The 23,734-nt window shown below is 37.4% G+C and overlaps 1 protein-coding gene across 5 annotated transcripts in view; it reads right to left on the bottom strand.

The window, feature by feature from the left end:
* ZZZ3 (zinc finger ZZ-type containing 3) overlaps nt 1–23,503 on the bottom strand; it is a 118,144-nt gene extending 94,641 nt beyond the window's left edge. For 2 of the 5 annotated variants that reach the window (XM_061121590.1, XM_061121592.1), the window contains exon 1: nt 23,355–23,502. The gene's annotated coding sequence lies outside the window, so the exon portion shown is untranslated. Of the gene's footprint in view, nt 1–18,679; nt 18,778–23,354 lie in introns of those variants that run through there. The other 3 variants (XM_061121593.1, XM_061121594.1, XM_061121591.1) reach the window with 3 other exon arrangements.
* Between the last annotated feature and the right edge of the window lie 231 nt (nt 23,504–23,734).

The following is a 23,734-nucleotide window of genomic DNA, read 5'->3' as shown; positions in this document are numbered from 1 at the left end:
GATGTACAAACTGGGTTTAGAAAAGGTAGAGGAACCACAGATCAAATTGCTTATATTCACTGTATCATAGAGAAAGCAAGAGAATTCCAGAAAAACATCCTACTTCTGCTTCATTAACTACGCTAATGTCTTTGACTGTGTGGATCACAACAAACTGTGGAAAATTCTTCAAGAGACGGGAATACCAGAAGACTTTTATCTGCCTCCTGAGAAACCTGTATTCGATTCAAGAGCAACAGTTAGAACCAGATTTGCAACAACAGACTGGTTCCAAACTGGGAAAGGAGCAGATCAATGCTGTATATGGTCACCCTGTTTATTTAACTTATATACAGTATATCATGCGAAATGCCAGGCTGGATGAAGATCAAGCTGGAGTCAAGATTGCCAGGAGAAATATCAACAACCTCAGATAGGCAGTTGATACCACACTTATGGCAGAAAGCAAAGAGAAACTAAAGAGCCTCTTGATGAAGGTGAATGAAAGGAAAATGAAAAAGGTGGCTTAAAACACAACACTCAAAAATTCAAAAAATGAAGATCACGGCATCCAGTCCAATCACTTCATGGCAAATAGATGGGGAAAGTGGAAGCAGTGACTGATTTTACTTTCTTGGGCTCCCAAATCACTGCCAGATGGTGACTGCAGCATGAAATTAAAAGGTGCTTGCTCCTTGGAAGAAAAGCTATGACAAACCTAGACAGCGTATTATAAAGCAGAGACATCACTTTGCAGACAAAGGTCCATCTAGTCAAAGCTATGGCTTTTCCGGTAGTCATGTATGGAAGTGAGAGTTGGACCAGAAAGCCTTGAGCACTTGAGCACTGAAGAATTGATGCTTTCAAATTGTGGTGCTAGAGAAGACTCTTGAGAGTCCCTTGGACAGTAAGGAGATCCAAGTAGTCAATCCTAAAGGAAATCAACCCTGAATATTCATTGGAAGGACTGATGCTGAAGCTCCAATACTTGGGCCACCTGATGTGAAGAGCCGACTCACTGGAAAAGACCCTGATGCTAGGAAAGATTGAGGGCAGGAAGAGAAGGGGATGGCAGAGGGTGAGATGGTTAGATAGCATCAATGACTCAATGGACATGAATTGAGCAAACTCCGAGACACAGTCAAGAACAGGGGAGCCCAGCATGTTGCAGTCCATGGAGTCACAAAGAGTCAGAGACAACTTAGCAACTGAACAATAAAAACCTAGAGATGGGTCTGCACTGGAATCACATTAAACTCCTTTATCTTTTTATATCTTCTTTCTACAATAATACCCCTTTTCCCAATTAGTAGATCGAACTCTTACAGAAAACATGTAAATTGGATATTCCAAATTAAAACTCTGCTGATCATGGCATCCGATCACTTCACAGCAAATAGATGGGGAAACAATGGAAAGAGTGACAGACTTCTATTTTCTTGGACTCCAAAATCACTGCAGATGGTGACTGCAGCCATGAAATTAAAAGACGCTTGCTCCCTGGAAGGAAAGCCATGACATACCTAGACAGCATATCAAAAACCAGAGATATCACTTTGCCAACAAAGGTCTGTATAGTCAAAGCTATGGTTTTCCACAACAAACTGTGGAAAATTCTTAAAGAGATGGGAATACCAGACCACCTTACCTGCCTCCTGAGAAATCTGTATGCAGGTCAAGAATCAACAGTTAGAACCAAACAAGGAACAGACTGGTTCCAAATTGGGAAAGGAGTATGTCATCACCCTGCTCATTTAACCTATATGCAGAGTACATCATGAGAAACACCGAGCTGGAGGAAGCACGAGCTGGAGTCAAGGCTGCCAGGAGAAATATCAATAACCTCAGATATGCAGATGACACCACCCTTATGGCAGAAAGTGAAGAGGAACTAAAGAGCCTCTTGATGAAAGTGAAAGAGGAGAGTGAAAAAGCTGGCTTAAAACTCAACATTCAAAAAACTAAGATCAAGGCATCTGGTCCCATCACTTCCTGGAAAATAGATGAGGAAACAGTGGAAACAGTGACAGACTTTATTTTCTTGGGCTCCAAGATCACTGCAGATGGTGACTGCAGCCATGAAATTAAAAGACGCTTGCTCCTTAGAAGAAAAGCTATGACAAACCTAGACAGCATATTAAAAAGCAGAGACATTACTTTGCCTAAAGCTGTGCTTTTTCCAGTAGTCATGTACAGATATGAGAGCAGGGCAATAAAAAACGCTGAGTGCCAAAAAATTGATGCCTTTGCACTGTGGTGCTGGAGAAGACTCTTGAGAGGCCCTTGAACCGCAAGGAGATTAAACTAGTCAATCCAAAAGGAAATCAACCCTGAATATTCACTGGAAGAACTGATGCTGAAGCTGAAGCTCCAATACTTTGGCCACCTGATGAGAAGAGCCAACTCACTGGAGAAGACCCTGATGCTGGGAGAGATTGAAGGCAGGAGGAGAAGGGGACGACAGAGGGTAAGATGGTTGGATGGTATCACCAACTCAATGGACACGAATCTGAGCAAACTCTGGGCGATGGTGAAGGACAGGGAAGCCTAGCGTGCTACAGTCCATGGGGTTACAAGTTAGGGCACAACTGAGCAACTTAACAACAATGTAACTAAATCATTTTCAATGATTTTTAAATGTTTCATTAATTTTTATCCAGGAGAAATAAATTAATCTAATTTTTGTTCATTTTTCCAGAAATGTCAGCATAATCTTCACCACACAGAGCTATGGAGATTTCCATAAATTGATGGAAAAGTCAGTGCAGACACCAACTAACTACACAAACACAAAAGACAATCTTTTCCCAGAAGTTAAAAAATAAAACTTTTATGATTCTTTAATTTCATAACAAAAAGAGTAAAAATATGCAGGTTCAAACTATTTCAAAAATTAAGGTTACATGACATCACTTACATAAAGTTCAAATCAGTGGAACTAATGTATAGCATTTGTTGCTGTTTAATCACCCAGTCATGTCCGACTCGTTTGCCACCCCATGGACTGCCAGGCTCCTCCATCCATGGAATTTTCCAGGCAAGAATACTGATGTGGGTTGCCATTTCCTCCTCCAGGAAATCTTCCTTACCCAGGGATCGAACTCATGTTCCACATCTTCTGCATTGCAGATAGATTCTTTACCAGTGAGCCACTAGGCAATTATACTATTAGGTGATGTCAAGAAAAAAGGTTACCCTTGGGATGGGGAGGTAGAAAGGTACTGCTAATGTTCTCTTTCTTGATCTAGTTGCTGGTTCAGTTTCTGGAAGTTCACTGTGCTTTACATCCAGTGAGGATGTGTTTTTCATGTATATGTTATACTTCAACAAAAAGGTTTTGCAAAAGCTTATACTACATCTGAAATTAACAGTATTGTTAATGAGAAGCTAGAAAGATAAATTTACAGTAGAGGTATATCAATAAGGACCAATAATAATGAGGAGGCACATTTCATTTTCTAGCATGTGAAGCGTATGTCTCATAGGCCATAATTACTTCTATACCATCATTTTCGAGCTCAACAATTGTGCTTCTTTACACTAATCATTATGATCAAGTCCAGGTTTTCAGTCATTCTGGGCTAATCTCCATTTCTCCCAATTTTTGCCTAATAATAGTTGTTCTAATAGGAATCATATTTGTAAACACACAACAAAAACAAAACTTATTTTTTATTTATAAAAATTTTTCTGGGAAGATTCATGAAGTCAAATTCCTTACATACTCTAAGCACACTTTGCTACCCATTTGTCATCAATGATCGAGCATCGTTTTAACTTCAGAAAAAAAAATTTCTCTGTAACTCCTTCATAAAAATCACCCAGAAAAGTATGCAATTAACAATGGCACACACACAAACAAATCAGTTTCAACATAAGGACTGAAAATATCCTCAGATGTTATTTAGCCCTGAAGATACACTCTAACAGCTTTTCTGACACTTAGGAGGAAAATGAATATGGACTTTGTAGTTAAATACTTGGTAACAAAACTACAATGCTCTGAGGAGAGATTGGTTACATTTCTCTTCTACAAAAGGGGAAAGCTTACCAGTCTTAATAATTATCATATGAATACAATGAGATCATTGTGGAATGTTGTCAAGTTTCCTTTGTCTACATCGGGGGACTTTCTAAACGTAAGATATCCCCTTCTCCAATTTTTTTTTTTTTTTTTAAGCTGTGCCATGCAGCATGTGGGATCCTGAAGAGGAGCCATGCCCCTTCATTGGGAGTATACAGTCTTAACCACTAGACCACCAAGGAAGTCCCTCTTTTTCCATTTTTGAGCAGTTCAAATTGTTAACAGAGTATTTTTAAACATGACACCAAAAAAAAAAAAAAAAAAATCTTTTAACTTTAAATTACTTTTATTAGAAAAGAGTTACAAATATGTCATGGTGGAAAACTGGAATACACACTGCAAAGACTGGAACTGAAGGTTATCAGTGTACATAGACCGAACCTAAACAAAGTGAAACATCAGAAACACATATTGAGGTACATCCAACAAAATGCCTGGCCCAAACTCTTCCAAAGTATCAAGGTCAAGAAATTCGAGGAAAAGTATCAAGGTCAAGAAATTCAAGGAACTGTTTTCAGATTAAAGGAGTCTAGAGAAAGAATAATTAAATATAATGCATGATACTTGATTTTAAAACTATGAAAGTAGTTATTAGGATAATCAACAAAATCTGATTATCAACTATAAATTAATGTGAAATTTCCTGATTTTGATTACTGTAATTGTAATTATATAAGATAATATCCCAGTTAAGGGGAAAAGTCTGGTAGTATACCTGGGTCTAGTTCCACTCTATGAAATTATTCATTACAGGCTTCCATTACCTGAATATAGCTGTCCCCTCCCATTCTATACTCATTCCTTCCAAGTCAGGCCTTCTCCACATTAAGCACTATGAATTTCTTCAAAGGTCCTCAGATACTTAGCATCATCTGGTTACCCTCCTCTAAACACATCCGATTTTTCACTTAAAATGCAGCTTCTAGAGACAAGGCCCACACTGCAAACACAGGCCAACCAACAGGGAGGACATTTTATGCCCCTTACTATGCAGAGAACCCTATTAACGCAGCTTGGTGCCTCATTTGTTTTTCTCTTTTTTAAACTCACACTGTTGGATCTCTCAGATTATGCAAGACCAAACTACTAAACTCTCTATCAAATCAGGCTAGTTCTTTCCCCAACTGAAAAGGTTTCTATTTTCAGTGGCCACACCATTTAAATCTCCTTGAAGTTTTTACATCAAGTCATCATTTCTCTTCCTCCTTCCATTTCTCCTCCTCCTTCCTTCTAGTTTTCTGCCTACCTCTGAGATACGCTTTCCAAGACTTTCCCCTCCATTTTCTCACACATTGTGACTCCTGTCTGCTCCCCACAAAATGAATGTGTCCCTTTCTAATCCTCTCTCTACAGGTAAAATTAAACTCTCTCAGACGATTTTCATCTATTGTATTTCTACACCACCCAAAACTTCAGACTGGCATATTGTGAGTTCCCAATCTAGATGTCCCAAAAGTAGTTTGTATTCAACAAGTAGAAATCCCTAGTCATTTTCTTCCTACCACCAAAAAACTTATCTCCTCCCTATGTCAACCATCTAAAGGACATATATCACCCAAACTAAAAAACTTAACATCTTAACTCTTTCCCTTTCCCACCAGTATACAATCAATAAACCCTACTTATTCTGCTTCTGAAATGTCTTGACAAAAACTTTCTACTGTTTCTGTCCTACTGTTATTGCTCCAAGTCAGGCCATCATCATCCCATTTAAACAACTGTAATAGTCTATCAGTCTCCCATCCCAATGTATTATTTAATCTGTTCACAAAATATATGTCTTAATAAATAGAACCCTGACAGATCTTCCAGTCCCTGATTAAAAGAACAAATAAAAAACACCACAATGATGTTCTATCATCAATTCCTAGAAAACGCTTCTTCCTCCAAGCCCAATTCAATGATCCACCAGAATTAACCACTCTTTCTTCTGTTCCCGTAACACTTAATAATCTTCTATTATAGAATTTACAATGTACAATTTGATATGTCTATATTCTTTGATTACAGTCTCTTTGAGGGAACAGTGCAACTCATGTTTTATTCTCCAGTACAGTGCCTTAAAATTGGTGAATTAAATAAAATTCTACTCACAGAACTTTTTCAATTGAATTCCATACTCTTCCAAAACTTCTTCACTTTTAAGCAACTCACACTACAGGTTCCTGTTTCTGATTGTACACAAAATTTTGAAAGCTACTTTTAGTCATCTATCCTTACAGTTGAGTTGTTCAGAAAATAAGTACAACTGTGTATTTATACAAAGTATTAATAAAAATATTAAAACAGACAAGGACAAAAAAAAAAATCTTTTTAGATACATCTCTAAGTTTGACATAAATCCCTTTTTAAAAGTGTTTAAGAAAGCTTATTTACCTATTAATTCAATGTTCTTAATGCTGATGAACCAGCCTATTTCTCTACCTCACCTCCAAGAATTAAAAAATTATTTCCAAAACTACTGTTTTCTTTTTAAATTAAGACTTCATGTCTGTTCCTAACTTTCTGGCATACTCCGATTCACCACAAATTAACAAACACTATCAACATTTCTCTCAGTTCCTTTTTATCACTTAAATGATCTAAAACCTGTGGCATTAGCCAGACAGGTAGAAAAATGAATTTTTGGAATCCAATGAAGTAGTAAACAATCTGGGTGGGGTTTACAGAAAGAACTTGATCAAACAATGGAGTTAAAAGGTCGCTACAAAAAGCCGTAAATTGAATTCAGAAGAAACCAAAAGGCATCCTCTTGGAGCTCCGCTGCTATTATATGGACCACTTTTGTTAAAGGTTCGATGAGTCCATATGTGGAATGAGAAAAACCACCTGGACAAATGCAGCTTCCAAAGTCAATTAAAGTCAGGCTGATAACCAGCCAGTCAAGAGATGGTAACTGGTCTGTGCTCATCAATGTGTCACAGAAATTCAACTTGCTTGAAACAACAAAATTATTCCCTAAAGTGACTCTCTAAACTTTAAAGTGAATTAAAATTGAATACTACTAAAATTAAACATGGACTTCACTGATGACTCAATGGTAAAAAATCTGCCAGCCAATGCAGGAGGATCCAGTTTGATCCCTGGGTCGGGAAGATACCCTGCAGAAGGAAACAGCAACCCACTCCAGTACTACTGCCTGGGAAATCCCATGGACAGAGGAGTCTGGCAGGTTACAGTCCATGGGATTGCAAAGAGTTAGACACAACTTAGTGACTGAGCATGCCTGCAAAATTAAGTATATCAACCCATGGTATCAGTATTTCATGTTAAGTTTAAAATGATTTTTTTTCTTGAAGTTTGTATAATGCTTAAGAGAACTTTAACATTTTAGAATCTGACAGTCTTTAAAATTTACAAAGGTAACTGACTTCAACCTTATGACTTTTAACAGTATAAAAGTATTTGGTTTGGTTAACAAACAATATTGGAATGTTTAAGAGAAATTATGACTCACTATATTTACCAAGTTTCATTTATTAATATTAACAGTTTTACATATCCAGGAAAAACCTGCTTGTTGAAATTTTACATTTACTCTGTAAGGTATGTAATGTGTTAAAAAATAAATGAAATCTAGTATATGTGTAAATACAAAGAATGTAATTAAGTTAAGCAGCATTATCACTATTAACAGCTAACATTCAAAGAGCATTTTCCCATTGCTCAACACTGTTCCCCCACGTACTTTACAATATAAACTTATTCATTCAACAAATTATCACTGACCAGCCGCCATAAGCTAGGCACTGTTTAAGCTGAGAATTAAATCAATGAACAAAACATAATTTCAACCTTCGTGGATCTTATATTTTAATAAAAAGAGGCAAAGAATAAAGATCAAGTATGGTAATTACTGTGAAGAAAAATAAACCAGGGAAAGTGAAAGAAGGAAGTGTTATTTTATTTGGTGTAAAGAGGGCCATATCTGTAAGCATCAATCACAGCAAAGTCTATGTAAATGATGGCCCTTGGAAACTCCTTCATCAAGGAAAACATCTCTAGACCAAGTGACATGTGAACCAAAGGCATGCAAATGTGTAAGTGTATTACAGGAAAAGAGAAAAAAGTACTGGAATTGCCTGCCAGTCCAGTGGTTAGGACTCCACACTTTGACTGCCTTGGAGCTGAGTTCAATCCCTATTCAGGGAACTGCTTAATTTTAGTAGTTTTCCATTTTAGTTTACTTTCAAGTTTAGAAAGTCACTTAAGGGAATAGTTTTGTTGTTTCAAGCAACATCCCACAAGCCCTGCAGTGCAACCAAAAAGTACAAAAGTACAAAAAGGTGTTTTAAGGGAGATTTAATCTGTTAGAGATAGGAATACCAGACCACCTGACCTGCCTCCTAAGAAATCTGTAAGCAGGTCAAGAAGCAACAGTTAGAACCAAATGTGGAACAACAGACTGGTTCCAAATTGGGGAAGGAGTACGTCAAGGCTGTATACTGTCACCCTGCTTATTTAACTCATATGTAGAGTACATCATCAGAAATGCTGAGCTGGATGAGGCACAAGCTGGAATCAAGATTGCTGGGAGAAATATCAATAAACTTAGATATGCATATGACACCACACTTATAGCAGGAAGCAAAGAAGAACTAAAGAGCCTCTTGATGAAAGTGAAAGAGAAGAGTGAAAAAAAATTGGCTTAAAGCTCAACATTCAGAAAACTAAGATCATGGCATATGGAACCATCACTTCACAGCAAATAGATGGGGAAACAGTGACAGACTTTATTTTTGGGGGCTCCAAAATCACTGCAAATGGTGAGTGCAGCCATGAAATTAAAAGACGCTTGCTCCTTGGAAGGAAAGTTATGACCAACCTAGACAGCATATTAAAAAGCAGAGGCATTACTCTGCCAACAAAGGTCTGTCTAGTCAAGGCTATGGTTTTTTCAGTAGTCATGTATGGATGTGAGAGTTGGACTATAAAGAAAGCTAAGCGCCGAAGAAGTGATGCTTTTGAACTGTGATGTTGGAGAAGACTCTTGAGAGTCCCTTAGACTGCAAGATCTAACCAGTCTATCCTAAAGGAAATCAGTCCTGAATATTCATTGGAAGGACTGATGCTGAAGCTGAAACTCCAACACTTTGGCCACCTGATGCAAAGAACTGACTCACTGGAAAAGACCCTGATGCTAGGAAAGACTGAAGGTGGGAGGAGAAGGAGACGACAGAGGATGAGATGGTTGGATGGCATCACCAACTCAATGGACATGAGTTTGAGTGAATTCCAGGAGCTGGTGATGGGCAGGGAGGCCTGGGTGCTGCAGTCCACAAGGTCGCAAAGAGTCGGACACGACTGAGTGACTGAACTGAACTGAAATCTGTTCAACCCATAATAATCATAGAATAGTTTCCTCTTTAAACAAGGTTGTCTCCTTTCCAGTATGAAAGTCATTCTCCTAGATATAAGAGAAATAAAATAGGACTTGAGTAGTTGTCATTATTTAATATTATCTCCTCAATCAATGGACCTCTTCCCTACTGATCTTGCTCTAAATTTAGCTAAAGTCCTTCTTGCTGTCTTATACATTTTTTGTTAACTTCAACTAATTCAGAGCTCGAGCCTCCCCACATTCTTTCTGACACATTTCTGTATTAACCATCAGTTATATACTATTAGTATTATGGGAATTCTTGATACGTTTTCTTTTGAAGTTCATTAGAAATTACTTAATGTGGAAGTGACAATATTTTCTCTGGATGACTCATACACTTTCCTCACCTCTGGAAATTTTGTGTAACTTTAATAACATGTTTCATTATTTAAAATGTTTCATTTTTCAGTTCAGTTCAGTTCAGTTGCTCAGTCCTGTCCCACTCTTTGCGACCCCATGAATCGCAGCACACCAGGCCTCCCTGTCCATCACAAACTCCCAGAGTTTACTCAAACTCATGTCCATCGAGTCGGTGATGCCATCCAGCCATCTCATCCTCTGTCGTCCCCTTCTCCTCCTGCCCCCAATCCCTCCCAGCATCAGGGTCTTTTCCAATGAGTCAACTCTTCGCATGAGGTGGCCAAAGTATTGGAGTTTCAGCCTCAGCATCAGTCCTTCCAATGAACATCCAGGTCTGATCTCCTTTAGGATGGACTGGTTGGATCTCCTTGCAGTCTAAGGGACTCTCAAGAGTCTTCTCCAACACCACAGTTCAAAAGCATCAATTTTTTGGCACTCAGCTTTCTTCACAGTCCAACTCTCACATCCATACTGATTGTTTATACCATAGTGGTCACTCTTTTTTCTGAACTTTTTGAAACTCACTTTTCTATGAATTCCTAACTAATAACTTAAAATCCAAAGTAACACAGGCACTAATATTTGGTTACCATGATTTCCATTTCTATCTTTGAGACAAAGAATAGTGTATTTTGGAAAAGCATGGGCTTTGAAATCAGACAGATATTTGTCACTTACTAGCCATGTAACAAACTTCTGTAAGCCTCTACTTTGACATCAATAAATAACAAATAGCATTTACAGAACACCTATCTTATATCAAGTTGTTTAGCAGCTCAGATGGTAAAAAAACTCCTTGCAACGCAGGAGACCTGGGTTCAATCCCTGGGTCCGAAAGATCTCCTGAAAAAGGGAATGGCAATCCACTCCAGAATCCTAACCTGGAAAACTCCACAGACAGAAGAGCCAGGACAGAAGAGCTACAGTCCATGGGGTTGCAGGAGTTAAGACATGACCGAGTGACTAATACTTTCACTTTATCTTATATCAAGTTATATATACTTTATATGCAAATCTAAGGTACTACATCACTTATATTGAGGAAATCAAGGGCTTAGATACAAGCTACTTGCATAAAGTCACGGAGTTCCTAAGTGCTAGAGCCAGGATTTAAAATCTAGGTCCATCTGATTCCAATCCCATGTTCTTTTTGGTACAACACAGAGAGACTATAAAACGCATTCACTTGCCCAAAAACAAATGTTCAGTAATAGTTAATTCCATATGTACCTCACTATTTTCCCTTGTTGGTCAGAATCAATTTCATACCAGGAAACCTCTACAGCTTTCAGGAGACTAAACTGCCAGCAAATAATCAAAAGTTCTGATAATCTTTATTATTAATGCACTGTTTAATTAGTCCACTTAATTAAAAGTAAGAATCCCATCACAGCACACCAAATGCAATTTTCAGGCATTTTTGTGATAAAAGAATCTTATATGCAATCATAAAAACCCAGGGTTAGAGAGACATAAAACATCAGGTAGCTGAACTACCGTATTCAGTGTAATGCGCTACTCATTCATCCTCAAAATTCTTAAAATTCTTAAAACACATACAGAAAAGGCCTTTTTTTAAAAAAAAGAAAAAACTGTCATTCTTGTGAGTAATGCAGATCAAGACAACAGAAACACTCACCATAGTTTTCCAGAAATCAAGCAACCACCAAACAGAACTTGGTACAAATTTGTCAATATCATTATGGAACTATAGTTTCTCTTAATTATCTTCTCTTTCTCTTCTCCTCTTTCCCTCTTCATACATTAGATTGCGAATAGCCAATTAAGTGAATGAAAGAATGTTTCCCAGGCCAAAACACTACCATTCACATCACTTTAAATCCTGACAATCAGGTAAACTGATCTGAGCAAACAGAAACTAAGAGCTAGAAGGCTAATATTTTTTTCTATTTTGTAAAAGGAAGTTTAATTAAAAAAAAGATTTAGGTATTAAGGTTTATAAATAGTTTCTACTACTAAGCTGTAGTACAGTGCCATATTAAAGGACTTCTAAAATGTACCCACTGATGTTTTAAAAATCAGTAATAAATAAGCTGAAAGTGACACTGACAAAAAAGGAAAAAGAAATCTTTTTGGATTGATGTAAATGTTCTAAAATTGGACTGTGGAAATAGTTGCACAACAGTGTAAATTTACTAAAAATCCCTGAACTATACTCTTAAAAAGAATATAACTCAGAAATCCTCCCAAAATAAGCTGTTATAAAAAAGTAACCAGAATGTTCCTTTCTTATATTAGTACCTCGAAATTAACATCATCATTTAGATTTATTATTCTGGAAATATGCATGCTTACTTGAAATGAACCCCAAGCATAGTTTCAAGTACCTTGGGGACTCTTAAGTACTGAACTACACTTGTGATTCTCTTTAATAAACCAATACAATTCTTAAGTATATGAATTTACCACTGTGCAAAATTTTAAATGAAACACTAACCATGTAAGAGCTGCCTTACTAAAACTTTACACAAAACAAAATGTATAAGGGAACAAAGAGTTTGGATAAATAACACCTTGATGAATAAGTGATTTCTATTTTTAAAAGTCAAAAGTGTTCAAATCACCACTACATCCAGTTCTGCTTTTGTGTATAGAACAGTTTTAGCAAAAACAGTCCTTGAATATAAGACCTAGAAGAAAACTCAAATGTCACTGTAAAATGTAATACAAAAAAAATTCATTAGAATATATACAGTGGAGCTAGAACAATGCCTCTGTGACACTAAGCAAGATATTTAACCTCTCAGGTTCAATTTGCTCAGTTGTAGAATGAGGATAACAGTAAACATCATTACAAGGTAGTTGTGAGGTATAAATGATAATGAATACAATATTTACATGGATCTAGCACACGGCAAATGTTCAATAATTTTAAGTAGGTATTACTTTTATAATAATAAGAGCTTCTCTGGTGGCTCAGCAGTGAAGAATCCGCCTGCCAAGCAGGAGACAAGGTTTGTTTCCTGGGTCAGGAAGATTCCCTAGAGAAGAGAATGCAACCTACTCCAGTATTCTTGCCTGGGACAAGCCCATGGACAGAGGAGCCTGGCAGGCTACAACCCACAGGTCGCAAGAGCCGGTCACAACTTAGCAACTAAACAATAACAACGACAGTAATAGTTCAGCCAAAATACTTTCACAGGTTCTTTTTGCCTCCATTCAGAGTATATTTATTTAATAAATGTTTTATTGAACAAAATTTGTCCAAATATTTTAATTTTATATAAAAAATTAAATGCAGGTGCCCTTACTATAACCTAGTATTGGTTCTCAAAGTGTGATATCCTAATCTATTAAATCTGACACTCTTGGGGTTGAACCCAGCCATGTATCGCTTTTAAAGAAGAAAAACAAAACTTCCAGGCGATTATGATATATGCTAAAGTTTGAGAGCCACTGCTTTACAGTAGTTACAAACAAATCAAACTTTCCTTCATGAAATTTTGCCAACTATAGAAAGAAAAGTACCTACCCATAAACATGCCTTAGACCAAACTAGAAATAAGCATTTATTCAAATTTAGTGGTAACTCTATAATCTTTACAAACGCCAGTTACTTTCTCCTTCACTCTTCGTGAGATACCATCCTATAACATGATGCCCAAAGTCAACGTTTTAAATTTAAATCTCCAGGCCAAAAAGAAATTTTTTTAGAAATTAAGTTTTTGCATAACATTTAATTTTCACAAAAGCTCAGCAAATGAAAGAGTACTAGGGTATAAAATGTTACTCTTAAAATTATTCTTGAAAAAAAAAATCTAATTTCCACAGCTACAGGACATTTATGATATTCTGGTCCTAACAATTACTGAATGACAATAAGCAAAATTCATTTATAAAGGAAATTAAATCTATCTTCCGTGCTAACAATGGGACTTACATGAAAGAAAAATATGTGCAGGACCACAGTAATAAATCTTTCTATGCCTTCTTTTCAAATGAAAAAAGTGAAATGGAAGGGTAGAAAATAAAGTACAAAAGGAGAATTCCATTTAAGAAAGTTGCACTTACACTTGAAACCAGCCTGAAAGGGGATGTTAACTAGGTATAACTGACTCTCAGTTTTTTTAGTAGCCTATAACTTGATTTATGATCTGCACATCACAATGTTATACTGTTCATCATAAATATGAAATAAAATATTTTAAAAGTAAAATGACAAACTTAAATTGAGACTTTCTATGAGAGGGGAGGGGAAGGAAAGAGTGGGAATTCACATTCTTTGAAATAAGAAGATACCACAGGGTAGTTGTCATAAAAATCAGAATAAGAATCACTGCTTGAAAGGAATTTGAAGAATGAAAAGAAAGCTGCCAAGTCATAGGATAAAAGTCCAAAAAGCTATTTAGCTGGTCAGGAATGCTATACCAAAGTTTTCAAAACAAAACTTCTAAGTTGGGGCAGAGGGGGGGAACAGCTGAGGTATCCTTGAAGGCCATCAATGACAGAAATTAAAAGTATCCTGCTTGCTCAAATAATATTTAAACACAATCAGGGTCTAGCATACAATCAGAAAGCAAAGAAGGCATTTCTTTGATGTCCCCCTCTAGTTTCTGAAAACTCTGAATGCCATGAGAAAAACGTCTAAGTAAAAGTGTTCAGATGTTCAGGTAGTATAACCTAGATCAAGTTCTAGGATTTCTCAGGTTACTCATATCAAAACAGGATAAAAATGCATTAATGCTTACAAAAAGAGTTAAAGTTCAAAACCAGACAAAATTATTCTGTGGTACTAGATATCAAAATAGTGATTTCCTACAGGCCTGGGGAATTAATAACCAGAATACAGCACAAGACAGTTTCTGGGGTTTTGATAACGCTTCATTTCTCAGTAATGATTACACAGTTCTATGTTCACACTGTGAAAATTCACTAAACTGAACACTTACAAGAACTTTCTATGTATATTAATATGATAATCATATTTACTTTTTTTAAAAGCAGAGAGGGAAAAAAAGGAAATTTCTCCCTCAGGAAATAAAACATATTTCTACAAAGACATTAAAAATTAAAGTTTAGTGGAGACCATTCAGATTAAGAATTATAGGTTTGGGGTGGGGAGTAGAGATTAAATGCAGAGAAGTATTACAAAGCTCCTCAGGGGCTATCAGTGGATAAATCTCACACAGATACACACACATACACACCTTTTTCAGGAGGAAAAAATCTTGGTTCCTCCCTTTATAATACAGCCAAGCTAAATGTCACTCTATGAAACACATAAATCTGCTTCTAATGGAAAAGTGTATATGAACTGCAGTATCTACTTTCCTTAAACATCTGTCCAATTTAAAAAAAAAGAAAAAAAAAAGTTTCTAGTAATGAGGTAAGTGAGTGCCTGAACACAATTTTTAACAACTGCTATTCCTGGACCACTTCAGCGCCATTTTGAAAACCCAACTCAAAAAAAAATAAAGAAAAGAAAACCCAACTCATCCATTAGGCAGGGTGGCAGAATTCTGGTAGAAATAAAAAGGTATAAATTATATTCAATCCCTATAAATCTCATCCCAATCCAAACTCTAAGGAAATACCACATCAGGTTCCTCACCTGCAATTCTCCTTATATAACGCCCAAGCACAGGACATACTGTTTTCAAATATTTATATTTTCACACTTACAATGTTAATCTGTTTTTCCTTCCTAGCATTTATGTAACCACTGCAATCTAAAGGCAAAAGAAAATGCTAGTAAATATTTAATAATACAATAGCTTTGGAACATTACAGCTTTAAAATATAAATAAGCATAACAATCTCATTTTTTTAAAAAAAGTATTTGCTTATCTTAATTATTCCATAAAGGAAAAAACAAACCACACCTTCGTAAACAAAAGAATTTTAAATATATTTTAAAAGTTCTCCTTGGCATGGATGCCCTCACTAATGCTCACATGCAATTTCTTAGATTTTATTTAACTTCAGTAAATGCATATTGCCATGCCATTAACAGCTGAAAAAGAAAGGAACTCATAATGGCTATTGAGCATTTTTTTAATTAAATATTTTAGAAGGCTAAGATATCAAGCTGTGCACTACGATATAATAAGGAAAATACCTGAAGTACACATCCTAATTGTTGACTGGAGAAGTTTACTTCTCTAATTCCACAAAATCTATCCAAGTAGTTTTTCTCTTTGCAGCTTCTTGTACCCTTAGTGCTAATATTGCTCAGTCACTCGGTCTGTGCCCAACGTTTTGCAACTGGATGGACTGTAGCCTGCCAACCTCCTCTGTCTGCCCATGGTGATTCTCCCCTCAAGAATACTGGAGTGAGTTGCCATGCCCTCCTCCAGGGGACTGTCCCAACCCAGGATTGAACCCAGATCTCCACATTGCAGGCAGATTCTTTAACCATCTGAGCCACACGGAAGCAAAGCAGTTTCATATTTTATCTCGCCAAGAAAGAAGAAATTGCTTCATTTAATCCTACTAAATTCTGATAAACAGAAAAAGAATATTTCTAATTTTGGTTGACAAGAAAAAGAATTATAAAACATTGTTTTGTACAAAATGAGCTTTTATTATCCTCAAATCATAAACTGCTTTGAAAAACTAAGAAAACAAATACAATAAAGAGGCCAGGGCAAAAGATATTAAACACGTTGTAAGAATCATTTAAAAAGCAATACTAATAAGCAAAAAATGAAACATAGCAAAACAAAGAAAAACTATTTAGTAAATAGACTAAACAATTATCGATTTCCAGAAAAAATTTACATTCTCACTTCACACCAATGCCAGTTGAAAAAGTAAATTTACTTAAATTGAAGTTACTAAAACTAAAATAAATAGTATTAAAATCAGTATAATTTATTTATTACATTTTCAGAGAAGGAAGACTTTCATAAGATTAGAAGTAAAACAAAATTAGGTCAATGATTTGGTTACATTAATTTTAAAATTCTGTTTATCTGAAAAACTCACAGAAGAAATGTATCTATTAAGCATGTTTCACCTAAGTAGTAATTTAAGGAAAAAAGTGGTATAATATGACTTATCCCTATTACATTTTTAAATAATATTTAATGTTGAGGTATAGAGCAACAGCCATGTCAACATGAATATAAATTGATCCTTTTAACAAATGTCCCAACACTGTGTTTTAAGAGCCTTTAAAATTTACCTAAAAATTAAATCTGTAATGTACTAGGAGATAATATTGATACTATAAGCATGAAACACCTTATATACAAATGTTCTTCACATTCCTTTTTATATATGCAAAAAAATTAGAAAAGGAGAATAATACATCTACACATGGAACATCATACAACCATTTACAATAATGATTATATTAAGACTTATTGTGAGAACGGGAAAATGTTACCTACAATTAGGTTAAAAGCAGGACATGAAATTAAATTATTTTTATCTGTAAATACATAAAAGATGTATTTTTATATAATGAAATAAATACATCAAAAATTTAATATGGTTATGTTAATTCCCAATATTCAAAATCCCAAACCAGCCACTAAATCATTAAAACATACACAAGTACACAGTTAATACCTAAATCAAGTGCTACATACCATCATTATCAACAAAGAGAGAATAAGGTTTAAATTAACATATTAAAAGAGACTGAGTCACTTGTAAGCTGTGTCCAACTCTTGCGATCCCATGGACTGTAGCCTGTCAGGATCCTCTGTCCATGGAATTTTCTAGGCAAGAATACTGGAGTGGTTTGCCATTTCCTTCTCCAAAGGATCTTCCCCAACCCAGGGATCGAATCCGGGTCTCCTGCACCACAGGCAGATTCTTCACCAACTGAGCTACCAGGGAAGCCTAAAAGAGGCTGAAAAGGCAAGCAAAGCCACAGAGAAAATCTACAACAGAAATAAACACTTCTCACTTCAGGACGTTCAGCTGTGCTAAGGATGGAGACTCACTGTTACCATCGGGATCAAAACTATACACCTGATTCATAGAGAAGGTCAATTACAAATTCTAGTTATCTGCTCTGAAAATTCTTTCATCAACAAATGTGTTAGTCCTTAGCCAACTGGTTAATTACTACTATTTTTTTTAATTACTACTATTATCAAATATTAAATGTAAAGACTTACTTGGCAAGTAACCCCTTGAAATATTAAATAAGATAAAAGCAATAAAATAAAACAAAGTCCATACACAGCAGCACCATCTTTTTGCTATCACTAAGTGAATTTTCTAGAAAACTGAAACAAATTTATTAACAAAGCTTTGAAAACATTTACTCTTAAATTTGATGCTTTTGAACTGTAGTGCTGAAGAAGACTCTTGAGAGTCCCTTGGACAGCAAGAAAATCAAACCAGTCGATCCTAAAGGAAATTAACCCTGAATATTCATTGGAAGAACTGATGCTGAAGCTGAAGCTACAATACTTTGGCCACTTGATGTGAAGAGACAACTCATTGGAAAAGACCCTAATGCTGGGAAAGACTGAGGGCAAGAGGAGAAGTGGGTGACAGGATGAGATGGTTGGAATGGCACCAATGACTCAATGGACATGAGTCTGAGCAAACTCAGGGAGATACTGAAGGACAGGGAAGCCTGGAGTGCTTCATGGGGTCGCAAAGTGTTAGACACGACTTAGCAACTGAACAACTCATAAAAATCTTCTAAAAAAAAAAAATCTTCTAAAAAGATATCAATTTCTTAATTCAGTTCCTAAAACACAGTCTATAGAATAAAGTTTATTTCTGATTAACATCATCACTATGACAGACCATGTGCTATCCTGTTCTACAACACTATGATTCCCTCAAAAGTTAATAATTATAGAACTGTATGTCTCCATGTAATGACACTACCTTTTAAAGTTCCACATACTTAAAAATAAATAAATAAATAAAGTTGCACATACTTAATAGAGCTTCTTCAATAGCCTTGAAATAAGATGACATTTCAGTTGTCAGTGTGCCTAACTCCAATGGCCTATCTTGCAATCTTGTAATCTGTGGGCTAAAAAAATCAGATAATCAACTCTGTTGGGGTGCAAAATGTTATTTATTCCAGTAAGTAGTTCCTGAATAAAACTCACAGGCTTATTATACTTGGTTACAGTTATTCTGAAGCCTCAGAGCTCTGCTGTTTCAAATGGAAGAAATCACTATCACTCAAAAAATGTTTAATTACTGACTGTAACATACATACTCTGGAGTTCCAAAATAATAAAAATTGAAGAGTTTGATAGTATCCTCGGGGAAAGTTACTCAACTTACTTGTCTCTGACTAGAGAAAAATTACCTACGTTGAGAAATAACAGATGAAAACAAAAAGAAGCAAAAAAGTGAGAAAGACAAGTTCAAATGAAATAGCAGAGTCCATAACACTTGGTTTTAGAAGTCAAGACTTGACATCTTGGGAAATATTTACTCATACTGTGTTTTTTAATGTATATTACAGTGGTTATCAGAGTACTGACTACAGAAATTTGCACTACAGTATATATCACATATACTTTAAAAATCAGAAGACTGGCATTCCTTTGAGGTACAGTGGTTAGGACTTCATTCTTTCACTGCCAAGAGAATAGCACGGCCAAAAAAAAAAAACCAAACAAACAAACAAAAAAAATCAAAAGACTTGTACTTAAATTGACACTGAATTTTCCTATGAAATTGCAGGTTTTTTAAAAAGTCCTAAAACATACTTTCTTGATATTTCTGATCAAATAATTTCCTGTAAACTGTCTTGGCCACTGGTTCAGAAAAAGACAGAAAATTAAATGTATATTCTTCATATAATTAATATGTAACATCGGTAATACACTATAAGTTTACAAAGTTACAGGTCTATGGAAATTAGCATTGTGTCATCTAAACAAAAAAAAAAATTCAAGGACATTATCACTTTTGTTAATATCCTCTGATCACTGAAGCTCAATAGCTCTCATAGATGACTTCTATGACAATAATAAATGAGAAAAAAGAAAATAAAATTTCTTGGTTGTCTAAGTTTTACTCAAGCAAAACTCAAATCATATTAAGATATATTTCTCCTTGAATTTTCTCAGTATATTTCTACCCAGTACTTGGATATTTTAGTGTCTGTAGAAATCTAATAATTTCTAAGATCTGCTACCAAACACAGTTTATAAAACAAAGTTGTTAAGAATAAGCAAAAAATACTATTGCAAGGATTGGATACACCAAAGGCCCAATTCCCAAGCAAAATTGTGTGAACACCTTTGCAAAGGTCACTATAAGATTATCATCTTTGAATCCATAGTCATCTTCACAAGGTCCAAGCTCTAACAAAATAAAATGTACTCAACAAAAGTTACTTAATGAAAGACAGACTTTACCTAAGTTAAGAATTCACAGAGTTTCAATTAAACATCAACTTCAATTGATGATTTTTTTCTGGGGTGGGGGCGGGGAGAGACAAGTGATATCAAACAATTTTGGGGGGGGGGGGGGGGGGCGGAGCTGAAACCTGTTTGAAAAAATTAAGAGGGAAAAAAAACTGCCTCACACACTGACTCCAAACTCTCCTCAACCCAAGCCCGCTCCCACCTCAGGAGCTGCCTATTTTGGGAACATGGCTGTCAGCCCTCTACCATCCTTCCTTTTCCCTGCAACTTCTCCAATTCCATTCCATCAACCTATACACACCCCCACGTCTCCTCTTCCTCTTTCCCACATCACAGCTCTCAACACACTTTTATTCCCAACATTCCTGCTTGAACTATTACATGAGAAAACCACACCGACCAAGAAGAGTGGTCATTTTTTTTATGTGACAGGTCTGCTAGTAGTCTGGAGGGAAAAATACAAAAAACAATCACAAAATGCTGCCTAGCAACTTTTGGTATACGTACATTTGTTTTATGAACTACTGATTTATCTTACATTCTTCAGTTGAACTCACTAAAGTACACAGTCAGAACTATTTAATTAAGCTGGTAACTTTTTAAATTGGAAAACTCCAATACACACACTTGAGTAACCATTTACAGCACATAAGTATCAAAAGATATAAACATACAAATATAAATGTAAATAAACAGCACAACTATTAAAATATAAAACTTGGGACTTTCCTAGCATTCCAGTGATTATATCTGCACACTTCCAATGCAGGCGGCAGCAATTTGATCTCTGGTGGGGAACTAAGATCCCACTTGCCCTGCAGCATGACACATATATCTATATGTATGTATGTATCTTGTTGTTTAGTTCTAAGTCATGTCTGATTTTTTTGCAACCCCATGGACTGTAGCCCAGGAGACTCCTCTGTCCATGGGATTTCCCAGGCAAGAATACTGAAGTGGATTGCCATTTCCTTTTCCAGGGGATATTCCCAACCCAGGGATTGAACCTGTGCCTCTTGCACTGGCAGGCAAGGGCAGGTGGATTCTTTACCACTGAGCCACTAGGAAAGCCTATATAATATATATATACACACATATGTGTGTGATGTGTGTGTGTAAAACTCAAGTGACAAACATTTCTTTAAATCTTATTTCATGTGGACTTTTTGTACAGAGCTACCAGCATACTAAATTTCTATGGTAAAAATAATGCTATCACTCAAGATGTTTTCACAAAACTATAATACCAAAAAAATCTGTACAAACAAAAAATTTTATTTTTTAAAGCATGTATGTATGAGTCAAAAAACAAGATGTAACACTAAATAAAAATTAAGAAATTTTTTACTTATTACTAATGTTGTGATAGTTTATCTTAAAACAACACCCCTCCATTTCTTCCTCTCCGTTAAAAAAAAAAAAGGAAAATATCTGGAATAATACATAGCTACTGCTAAGAATGGTTACAAAGATTTTAGGACTAAGGAAGGTAACCTGATAGAATATGTACCAGGAAGTATTTTACCCTTTATTCTACTCCGTACTAAATGCAGAGAAAAATAATACGTTTGTAGTTTAAAAAAAAAATTACGATTACCTGATTAGATTGCTAATTTACCACTATGAGTACTAAATAAATCGACTACTCAAAAAAAAAAAAAAAACGAAAAAAAATTATGCTATAAATTCACTTTGATAAAACGATGGAGAAAAGCTAATCTTACCTCAAACTCACTTAAGGAAAAACTGAATCCAAACTCAAAGTTTAAGAGAAGTTTGCTTTTAAATTTGACTGAAAATGTTCCACTATTACCTGAAATACGTAACCTAAAACAATCATCCCTGAACAATAAAGACGGAACTTCATAAAAACAGTAATCAAAATCTTGCTTGGGGGGGGGGGGGGGGGGGGGAGACGGACTGATCTTTAATTACGAGTTAATAGGCACGTACAAAAAATTAAAAGAATGGTTTTATTCTGTCATCGGGTATTGTTCTGATATACAAAGGATCTCGCCAAATGCTGCCAAAAGTTATGGTAAATACAAAGTAAGGTAGAGTGATGAGGAAGTTATCAATGAGCAAATAAATGGGAGTAAATGATGCCCACAGAGAAAAAACGGAACGCGCTCTATTTTAAGCGTCAGAGGAGGGCCAGTGGAGAAAGCTACTGCGGAACAAACAAGCGACAGAATGGTTAACAGGTCTGGAATTCTTCAGAAAATGGCAACAACGGTAAAAACTGACAAGAACGTCTGAAAGTAAGAGGAACGGTATCCAATGGAATCGTCACGTCTCTACGAGCACGGCTCCGGACTTCCAGTGAGACCGGGGAGGAACAGGAACTCTCACTAAGCGGGGAAGAAGGAGCCCGGGCTGAGGGGTACAGTCGCTTCTGCAGGTGGCGGAGCGCCCGCAGGGGGGTGGGGAGGAGGATAGTGTTGCCTCAACTGGGTCAATGTATAGTCCCTTCGGGACTAGAGAAAGCTGACACAGCACGTCTCCCGGCACCAAGAGGCACTTGCCCTAGGCCCCTCCCTAAAAACTTGCCTTGTACAAAGAGTTGCGAGTCCCAGGCCCCCGGAACCCAGGGCTCCGCCATCCAGGACAACTGCTCTGCCAACAAGGTCCCGCGAGAATCAAGAGATCTCGCGATACAAACCCCCTAGCATCTCGCGAGTTTCCTCTACAGCCAACATGGCGGTACCGAGAAATCCGTATTTCGGTACTTAAAAAGGGCTTCATTTACAAACAGGAGAACGTGTAAAAAAGAGAAAGGGCAGGAAGTCTTTTCCGCCTTATATTTCTCTTCGTATCCCCCAGCGGAGATGAAAATCTGCAAACAACCCTAAGACCCGCAACGATCACGGTTGCACTACAGAGACACAGCAACTTCCAGCCTCAGCCAGCCTCCGAGCCTGTCACGTGGAAGCGGATTCTTGGCGTGCCGGTCACGTGGACCGGTACTAAGCAAGCGCGCGCCCGTTGGCCTCCAGAGAGCCCTCCCCCGCCCCCCTTTTGCCCGCGCACACGTGCGCGCGCACCCCCGCCCCACGTGGGGGTTCCGCCGCCGCCGCGGTCGCCGAGGCAGCCTCTAGCCCACCCCCTCCCAGCACTCCGTTCCAAATCCGGGTCCCTGAGCCGATCATCCCCGAGTACCCTCCTCCTCCATTCTCCCTCCCCCGCATCTGGCCCCCACCACGTGCCCCGAGCGCCTGCTCACCTTTCGTGCGGGGCTGGGCGCCGCAGGCCAGTCAGGGAGGCGCCGTCGCCGTGGCCGCTCTCCGCCCCCGCCACGGCACTGGCTCGGGTGGCCGCCGCTGCAGGAAGCTCAACGGCGGCGCCGGGGCGCTTCCAGGTGGGTCCCCGCCTCCCGTTCCTGCCACTTCCCGCAGCACCAGCGGCTCCTTCCGGTCCCCTCCTTTCTCGTCCTCGCTGGGACGGGCGGGCGGCGACGGCTGCAGGCGCGCTCAGTACACCGCCTGCTGGTAACCGCAGCCGGTGCAGCGCGGGCTGGCAGGGCGGGCCGGGGGCGACGGTTGCTCTTCTGAGGGCGGCCCCCGGACCAGCCCCTGCTGTTGTCTAACTTGGTCCTACCCAAGG

Source organism: Dama dama, chromosome 20, assembly GCF_033118175.1.
Source record: "Dama dama isolate Ldn47 chromosome 20, ASM3311817v1, whole genome shotgun sequence".
NCBI lineage: Eukaryota > Metazoa > Chordata > Mammalia > Artiodactyla > Cervidae > Dama > Dama dama.
This window is presented reverse-complemented; position numbering and strand designations above follow the sequence as displayed.